This window comes from Medicago sativa, chromosome 8 (genome assembly GCF_051527215.1).
Source record: "Medicago sativa cultivar Bolivia chromosome 8, Bolivia_mono, whole genome shotgun sequence".
Taxonomy (NCBI): domain Eukaryota; kingdom Viridiplantae; phylum Streptophyta; class Magnoliopsida; order Fabales; family Fabaceae; genus Medicago; species Medicago sativa.
In genome coordinates this window covers 31,934,372-31,943,904 of record NC_140756.1, presented here as the reverse complement: position 1 = coordinate 31,943,904, position 9,533 = coordinate 31,934,372, and the positions used below count along the sequence as shown (strand labels likewise).

The window sequence follows — 9,533 nt, the reverse complement described above, 5'->3', positions numbered from 1 at the left end:
TTGCGAAACATGAAAGGCACCGAAGATCACAAAACTCGCTGACATTGTTGGCGGAAAGATTGAATTCGGGATCCAGGCAAGAGTCATTAACTTATGGACTACTCCTGACCGTTTCAGCATTTTTTATGTATTATGAGCAACTGTCCTAAGTAATTGATTTGAAACAACTTGCAATTGATGCTGATGCTTTTTAAAATCATGTCAATTTGGTTTAGTTCAAATTGGAACTTTAAATAAAGAATACATATACATGATATCAATTAAATTGGAATGGAACTAACAGTGCAAATTGACTGAAACTTTTTTCTGTTAATCATATGGTCATCAAGAAAAGGCATGCTCACTTTATATGAAACACTACATTTAGTTTTTATAGCCCTATATTTTTTTTATTGAGTTTGTTTTGGTGGGATTTGACTTTTCTGTTCGGTTAAGCTAGCAATTAAGTGATGCTAAAAACACTTTAAGAGTATAACTAACGAAGAAATATATTTTAGAAAGTCAAAGTACACATTTTACCATATTAATTATTGTTGCTGCTGAATTCATTCCACGTATTTTTGTATATTTTCATCTGTATTTGACGCGTTATCCATAATGCAGATTTGGTCCTGACATCTGATCAGCTGAAGAGTTATGCATTGCTAGATATCGAGGCTTTGCTGCAATGTCATGGAAAAAGTCTTGATAATTACAATGAAATGCCCAAGACAGATAGAGGATTGGTATCTGAGGTTCAAAATAGATTGATTTATGCCGCGCAGGTCAAAAGTCTAGTTGAAATGAAAATGTGTTTGATTTTGTCTTTAGTGAATGATGGGCCTCACTTCAAAAAGTGGAAGTGGATTGGGTTTGTCTTAGTTTTTTGTTTTGAATTTGCTGTTTAGGCCCTCACATTGCTCATAGACCCTCCAGAATATCGAAAATGCCTCTACACATATATATCTTCAAGAAGTTGTCTTCCAATCGCTAACTATCAAAAGACATGTTCGGATAGGCTTGGAGACTCACTTTGAAATTAGGAAATAAGCCTATCAGAAACTGTCGTCCAATACCAATTAATAAAAATTAGAAATAAACTTATAAGAAGATATCGTCCAATACGAATAAAAATGAAACCTATCAAATGTTATGTACCGATACCAAAAAGAAAAGGAACATATATGCTTCACTGAAGTCTAATTACATACTTAAAAGGCAATATGTTAGGAAACATGGCATCCATGGATATAGAGAGAAAAGCTTGGAAAACTATTGTATTGATGATAGTTGAAATGATACAAGAATGGAAAAGATAGGTACAAATGAATCAACCATGTGACTTATATAGTAACTAAACTAGTGTGCTATATATCATTATTCTTAATACAATACAATAAAGATAAATAGTACAGGAAGAAACATTCACTACAATCTCCATTGGTTATAGCCTTAAGAAAGTTTTCATTTCTATAACGTTTTAATTTTATATGATACATTAGGAACTCTACACTTAAGAATTCTACTTCAAAGTCATAGACACTGTGCTTAAGGAAGACTCATGTCATGTGACAAGCCTTCTTTTGTTTGTACTGTCTAGCATAAACAATGTATACCAACATATTAACAAAACTAAGTCCAGCTAGAAGCCAAAAAAAGTAATCAAGATGACCCTCATTCAGATTATCTCTTATCCATCCAGAATTTCCATCTTTTGTTGTAACGTAATCAACAATAGTGACAATCAAAGAGCTTAAATAATTCCCCAAAGAATTTGTTAAAAGTGCCAATGCACTGCAGAAACTCCGCATGCCATCCGGCGCTTGCTCGTAGAAAAACTCATGCTGTCCAACAAAAGTGAATACCTCAGCAGCACCAAGCAAGAAATATTGAGGTATCTGCCATAATATACTAAATGGTACAGGGACATTTTCGTCGACCAAACTGTTGCGGATTCGATGTGAAAACCACACCAATAAAAACTTGATGTGTGGAGCAAATTAATACCAAGCAATCAATTGAAGCAGATGACAAAAAATAAATCAAACAAAAATAAAACAGCAAGAGAGGAGAGAGAGAGAGAGAGAGAACACAAGAATCTGTTTACCCAGTTCGGTCTAATGATGACCTACTCTGGGGGAGAGAGCAGCTCTCCGTTCCACTATAATGATATGAGTTTCTTTACAAAGAGATGTCAGAGGGTTACAAGAATCAGTCTTCAAACCTAATTCTACCCAAAGTCCCAGCCTCTTCTCGTGACCAAGAGACTCAATCCTAATAGTGTTTTGTTCAAGGTGAATCGAAAACAAACCCAACCCTAGTGTTGTTGCCAAGAGAATTCTCTATAAACCCTAGTTTTTATGTCGGCTTCTAAACCCTGTTTTCTACTCTGTGTTTCATCTGATACAAGGTTTATATTTATAGTAAAAGTAACCCCCTTAAAATATGGAACAAATCTCCACTGAAAAATACGTTTTCTTTATTTCCTTCAACGTACCATCGTGCCACGTTACGATTCCATCGTGGCACGATTTTTCCAGTGCTTGCCTCAGGATCTGAAACCACCAACCGTGGCACGTTGCTCTCCATCGTGGCACGTTGCTTCTGAATTCTGAACCTGATTTTAAGTTAACTCTTACAATTCTCCACCTTGACTTCAAATCAGTGATGATGCCAATTTAACCATCAATCACCTTGCTGCTCTCTCCAACCTTCATCTATTCTTCAATGAAGTTAATCAAGTCCAAGCAATGCTTGAATCTTGATCTTGGTAATGATTTGGTGAACATGTCAGCTGGATTTTCTTCCGATGCCACTTTCTCCACCATGATCTCCTTTGTCTCAATCATGTCTCTGACAAAGTGCAAACGAATGTCAATGTGTTTTGTTCTTTCATGATAGACCTGATGATTTTCCAAATGAATGGCACTTTGGCTATCACAATGCATCTTCACACACCCTTGACTAATTCCCATTTCTCCAATCATACCTTTCAACCATATGGCTTCCTTGACCCCTTCAACAAGGGCTATGTACTCTGCTTGAGTTGTTGAAAGAGCTACAACTGATTGTTGATTTGCCTTCCAAGTTACTGCTGTACCGAACAATGTAAACACAAATCCAGACAAAGATTTTCTAGTGTCTACATTACCTGCATAGTCCGCATCCACATATCCTTCCAAAGCATCCCTTCCTGGTTATGACCTTGTATACTTCAGACCACCTTTCAAAGTCCCATTCAAATATCTCAAAACCCACTTCAAAGCTTGTCAGTGCACTTGACCCGGATTTGCCATAAACCGACTTATCACACTTATTGCATAGGATAAGTCCGGTCTACTACAAACCATACCATACATGATGCTTCCAACCCCACTTGCATAGGGAGTACCCTCCATCTTGCTTTTTTCTTCATCGGATTGAGGACACTGCTTTATTGACAACTTTATGCGATGGCCAAGAGGAGTGCCAACGACTTTAGAATCTTTCATTCTGAACCGCTCCACCACTTTCCTCAAGTAACCTTGCTGAGATAAGAACAGCTCACCTTTGTTTCGGTCCCTTATGATATCCATACCAAGTATCCTCTTTGCATTACCAAGATCCTTCATCTCAAATTCATCATTCAATCTTTTCTTGAGCTTCTGAATCTCTTGCATGTCAGAACTTGCCATAAGAATATCATCTACATAAAGGAGAAGGTAGAGAATGACTTTCTCATTTCTTCTCATCATGTAAACACAACTATCATAGTTGCTTCTCACAAAACCAGCCTTTACTAGGAACTCATCAAACCGACGATACCACTGCCTTGGACTTTGCTTCAACCCATACAAAGATTTCTTCAACAAACACACTTTTGTATTATCTTCCACGTAACCTTCTGGTTGTTGCATATAGATAGTTTCTTCCAACTCTCCATGTAGAAATGCGGTCTTCACATTCATTTGTTCTAACTCAAGATCATACATGTTAACAATCGCCATAAGTATCCTTATAGAACAATGTTTTACCACCGGTGAAAAGATTTCATTGTAATCAATCCCTTCCACCTGAGTAAAACCCTTTGCTACAAGTCTTGCGTTATACCTTGGTGCCTCGACCTCTGGTATACCTTCTTTCTTCTTTAACACCCACTTGCTTCCCACTACCCTTTGATTCTTAGGTAATGAAACAAGTTTCCAAGTCTGGTTCTTTTCCAATGAAAGTATTTCCTCATTCATTGCCTTCAGCCAGTCCTTGTTTTCATTGCTTTCTAATGCTTCCCTGAAGTTCTTTGGTTCCGAGTCTTGCAATTCTTCAGCTGCATTCAAAGCATAACATAAGAGGTCAGCATAACCGTATCTATCAGGTGGATTAATTTTTCTCCTTTCCCTATCTCTTGCTAGTTGATAGTCAGGATTAATTATTTCTTGGCCTTCACTCTCATCAGGTATTAAAGTCTCATCCTCCTCTTCCCTTTCATCAGTGGTAGGCTCCACCTTAAACTGAATTTTCTCTATTCCCGTTTCTGAGCTTGTATCCAGGTCTTTGCACTTCATCCCCATGCGGGTCTCATCAAAAGTAACATCCATGCTTATAATAAATTTTGATCCTCCAGGTTCCATCTTCCACAGTTTGTAACCTTTCACACCTTCAGGATAACCCATGAAAATACACTTCACAGCTCTAGCATCAAGTTTGTCTTGTCTCACATGAGCAAATGCTAAAGCTCCAAAAACTTTCAAATTAGAGTAGTCTACCGGTCTCCCACTCCAAACCTCCATAGGTGTCTTGAGATCTATCCCTGTTGATGGACATCTGTTAATCAAATATGCTGCAGTACTAACAGCTTCTCCCCAGAAACTCTTGGACAATCCAGCTCCCAACAACATACACCTCACACGCTCCAACAAGGTCCTGTTCATTCTTTCAGCAAGACCATTATGTTGAGGTGTGTATGCCACGATTCTATGCCTCTTTATACCTCTTTTCCTGCAAAACTCATTAAACTGCTCTGAAACAAACTTTAGGCCATTGTCAGTTCTCAACACTTTCAGTTTAGTTCCAATCTGATTTTCTACAAGTGTATGCCATTCTTTAAATTTTTCAAAGGCGTCACTTTTATTCTTCAGAATGTAAACCCATACCCTTCTAGAATAATCATCAATAATAGACATGAAATATGAACCTCCCCCATGAGTTTTAACTGATGCTGGACCCCAAAGATCCGAATGAACATACTCAAAAGGCCTACTAGATTTATGCACACCCACCCCAAACTTCACCTTGTGCTGTTTGCCTAAAGTGCAATTATCACAGAAATCTAGTTTGTTCAATTTTTCATTCCCTAGCAAACCTTGTTTAGCTAGTTCAACTAAACCCCTCTCACTGATATGACCTAACCTCAAATGCCACAGTTTAGTTATGTCCAGAGTGTCTACACTAGCAACCGATGCATGATCTATAACAGTGGAACCATCTAAAATATATAAACCCTGTATTTTAGACCCTTTAGCTATAACTAATGCACCATGAGAAATTCTCATCATACCACGTTCAATTCTAGTACAATATCCTAGACCATCAAACATGCTTATAGATATTAAATTTCTCTTAAGTTCAGGAATATACCTCACATCCTTCAAAAGGAAATCACGGTCATCAAACATTTTGAGACGGATAGTACCCATACCTTGAATTTTGCAAGCCTTATTGTTACCAAGGCGAACAACTCCACCTTCTTTCAGCTCCAAAGTTTCAAAGTACTCCTTTCTCGGACAGATGTGATAACAACATCCAGAGTCCAAGACCCAATCCTTTTCCGGTTCCCAACTTGTCACAGTTAGTGCTCCAACACTCTCATAACCTTCCTCTTCACTTGCAATCTGAACAGATGGATTACCACTTCCATTGCCCTTTCTCTCCGGACAATCCTTCTTGAAGTGACCATAGTTGTGACAAAGAAAACATTTGTACTTTGTTTTATTATCACCACCCTTTGACCTAGACTTTGACCTGGAATTCTTGCCTTTCCCCTTTCCTCTGTTTTCACTTCTCCCCCTTGAGACATTCAAGCCTTCTCCACTATCATCAACCTTCAACTCTTTGAACTTGGTTAACTCTTTGGTTCTCAAAGATGCTTGAACTTCCTCCAAAGTGATAGTGCCTTCTTTGCCATAAAGCATTGTATCCTTGAAATTCTCAAAGGACTTAGGTAAAGCACACAGTAGGTGTAAGGCTTTATCCTCGTCATCTAGATTTACATCTATGTTCGCCAAATCATCAATAATCTTATTGAATTCCGTCAGTTGCTCCATTATAGGTTTTGACTCCACCATTCGGTAAAAGTAGAGTTGTTGTTTCAGACATTGTCTATGTGCCAAGGACTTGGTCATGTACAATGAATCAAGTTTATTCCACATAGACACAACAGTAGTCTCCCTTGATACCTCTCTCAACACCTTATCACCAAGACACAGAATGATAGCACTGACTGCTTTATCATTCATCTTCGTCTTCTCTACAGGTGTCAGATGCGCAGGCATCTGTGCTTCTCCCTTCAATGCTTCAACACACTTTTGTTGAATTAGAATTGCCCTCATCTTTACCTTCCACGACCCGAAGTCGTTACTACCGGTAAACTTTTCAATATCCCACTTCGAACCCATGATACCTGGTTATTGATTTGACCTTTGCCCCACGGTGGGCGCCAATTGTTGCGGATTCGATGTGAAAACCACACCAATAAAAACTTGATGTGTGGAGCAAATTAATACCAAGCAATCAATTGAAGCGGATGACAAAAAATAAATCAAACAAAAATAAAACAGCAAGAGAGGAGAGGGAGAGAGACAACACAAGAATCTGTTTACCCAGTTCGGTCTAATGATGACCTACTCTGGGGGAGAGAGCAGCTCTCCGTTCCACTATAATGATATGAGTTTCTTTACAAAGAGATGTCAGAGGGTTACAAGAATCAGTCTTCAAACCTAATTCTACCCAAAGTCCCAGCCTCTTCCCGTGACCAAGAGACTCAATCCTAATAGTGTTTTGTTCAAGGTGAATCGAAAACAAACCCAACCCTAGTGTTGTTGCCAAGAGAATTCTCTATAAACCCTAGTTTTTATGTCGGCTTCTAAACCCTGTTTTCTACTCTGTGTTTCATCTGATACAAGGTTTATATTTATAGTAAAAGTAACCCCCTTAAAATATGGAACAAATCTCCACTGAAAAATATGTTTTCTATATTTCCTTCAGCGTACCATCGTGCCACGTTACGATTCCATCGTGGCACGATTTTTCCAGTGCTTGCCTCAGGATCTGAAACCACCAATCGTGGAACGTTGCTCTCCATCGTGGCACGTTGCTTCCGAATTCTGAACCTAATTTTAAGTTAACTCTTACACAAACCAAATTCTTTCGCCATTTGCAACCTTTAGGTTTCTACTAATGCAGAAGCCGACATGCAAATAATGGAGAGAAAAAGGCCAATTCCCATCCTTTGCAATTCTGAGAAGCCTCTTACCTTGTTAGTGAATTTCCTTGCAATTGGAACAATCCCTTTATCATAAATTGGAACCCAAATAATGACAGTTATGATGTCAAATGTTGAAAGAGACGCTGCAGGAATTTTCAAATAAGAAATAGTTGTGTCCATCATTTTTCCTTGTTCAACAAATAGTGATGACATTTGTGCATAAACGGCACAGAAGATTATTCCTGATGCTCAGATTGGAAAAATGCGGATCAAAATTTTAAACTCTTCAACCTGTGTAACTGTACAAAGCCTCCATGGACTAGTCGCTTCGGCACTCTCTTTTTCTGCATCTGATATCACTTCTGCTTTATCAAGGAACCTGCACAAAGTAGAGTAATAAGTCATTTTGGTACCTAAATGTCTGAGGCGGCGTCACTATAGCCCTTGAGTGCATCGAAATTAAAAAAACATTCCCGAGTGGGTATGCTGTTAGTAATTTCATGGATCAAACTGACTAGCGAAAGACGCATCCAACGACCAACCTGACCGACGAGAGAAACAGACATACCAGGACCAAACTGACTACCAAAATGTACATTCAGATATTATAGGGATAGCGACTTACATATTCAATGGCAAAAATGGTTATTTTCTCGAAATATTTTGGGATACGCTATAATACATATTAAGCAAACAATATTATCTCTGCTTTGAGCAGAAGAACACAAGGAAAGACATTATAATTGGATATGAAAAGATGTTTGAAGCTATGAGATAACCTCAAATCATCACTATGTTCTAGTCTAGAACTTCCTTCAATGGAAGAATTACTCATTGCTTTCTCAAAGAGTAGACAACTGTCTTGAGGAATTAAAAAATTTCCACTTGAATAAAGCAGCAGAAATCACCTGGAAAATTCTTGTAAGAGGACTTCCACCTGGCCTTTGAAATCTATAGATTGGTGTACCTAGAAAGAAAATTATGATTGCAATACCAATAAACAATGCACAAATTCCATATCCAAGGCCCCAGCCAACATTTTCTTCAGTCCATACCAATATTGTGACTGATAAAAGTGCACCAATGTTACTAGTGAAATAATTCCAATTAAAGAATGATCCTTTACTTGCTTTTTCCCTATGATCTGTGTCATCAAACTGATCTGCCCCAAAGGGCCAAATACATGGCTTTATTCCACCAGTCCCTACTGCAATTAAAAATAGTCCAAGGAAGAACACGGCACTTTGAGCTAAAGTTGCTGATGGACAGATAGAACTCACACATTCCATTGGCTTCAATGCCGAAATGGTTGCTGAAGGAATCAATATGCAGATTCCCTGTAAAAATTAGAAGTTCCATTATGGATACTATCAGATTCATGGTAACTTCATGATGAGAAACTCATAAAGCATAATTTTAAATTTTACAATGAGATAGATTCCGTAGAACACTGCAGTTGTCCAGTATCTTCCCAAGTAAGTATCACAAAGAAGGATCCAATGAGAGGTGTAAGATAGCAAGTTCCTTGAAAAGTGGTGACTTTTTTTTGTGGCAGAAACAGTTCCTTCATGTAGTTTCGTGGTGAGATAAGTGACAAGATTTGTAGCAATCCCATAGTATGCCAAACGATCACGAAAGAAAGTACCTGTATTATAATAGATATGTGACGCGTCAAACACAAAAAAATATTGTTTGTTAGAACAACAAACAGATGATGGAACATATAATCACCTAGAATAAAGGGGCATGATTTCCATGTCCCAGTTTCCTTTTTGACAGAAAGCTCTTCCTTTATGTTCACCGACCCATCTCCTGTGTGAACACTGTCTTTAGACTGCAAAAAATAAACAACAGCATAAATGATAATACTACAAATTAGCTACTACTTGTGTGAATACTATAACAAGTTGCATGCCATTATGACGTAGAGATGATAGGCTAAGTAGGAACCTGTAGAAGACCATCTTCCAGAAGTAATCTGGTAGGTTGCTCTAAATGCTCCATTGTTAGTCTCTACTGTCCCAAATTGATGGGACCAATTTTGATGTCTCTTGAGATCCACTCATCTGCATTCTATTTTTATAATCATAATGCC

The 9,533-nt window shown here is 38.1% G+C and overlaps 1 long non-coding RNA gene and 1 pseudogene across 2 annotated transcripts; one reads left to right on the top strand and one right to left on the bottom strand.

The window, feature by feature from the left end:
* LOC146898457 (uncharacterized) lies at positions 1–860 on the top strand. The gene is made up of 2 exons (XR_015022541.1): positions 1–76; positions 604–860. It is a non-coding gene; the product is annotated as an uncharacterized LOC146898457 (long non-coding RNA).
* Positions 861–1,499: 639 nt separating this feature from the next.
* LOC146898456 (protein NRT1/ PTR FAMILY 8.3-like) lies at positions 1,500–9,533 on the bottom strand (annotated as a pseudogene). Its single transcript, XR_015022982.1, has 6 exons — positions 9,389–9,533; positions 9,170–9,272; positions 8,866–9,083; positions 8,218–8,775; positions 7,368–7,817; positions 1,500–1,923 (listed from the first exon to the last, which is right to left on the bottom strand). The product of XR_015022982.1 is annotated as a protein NRT1/ PTR FAMILY 8.3-like (transcript).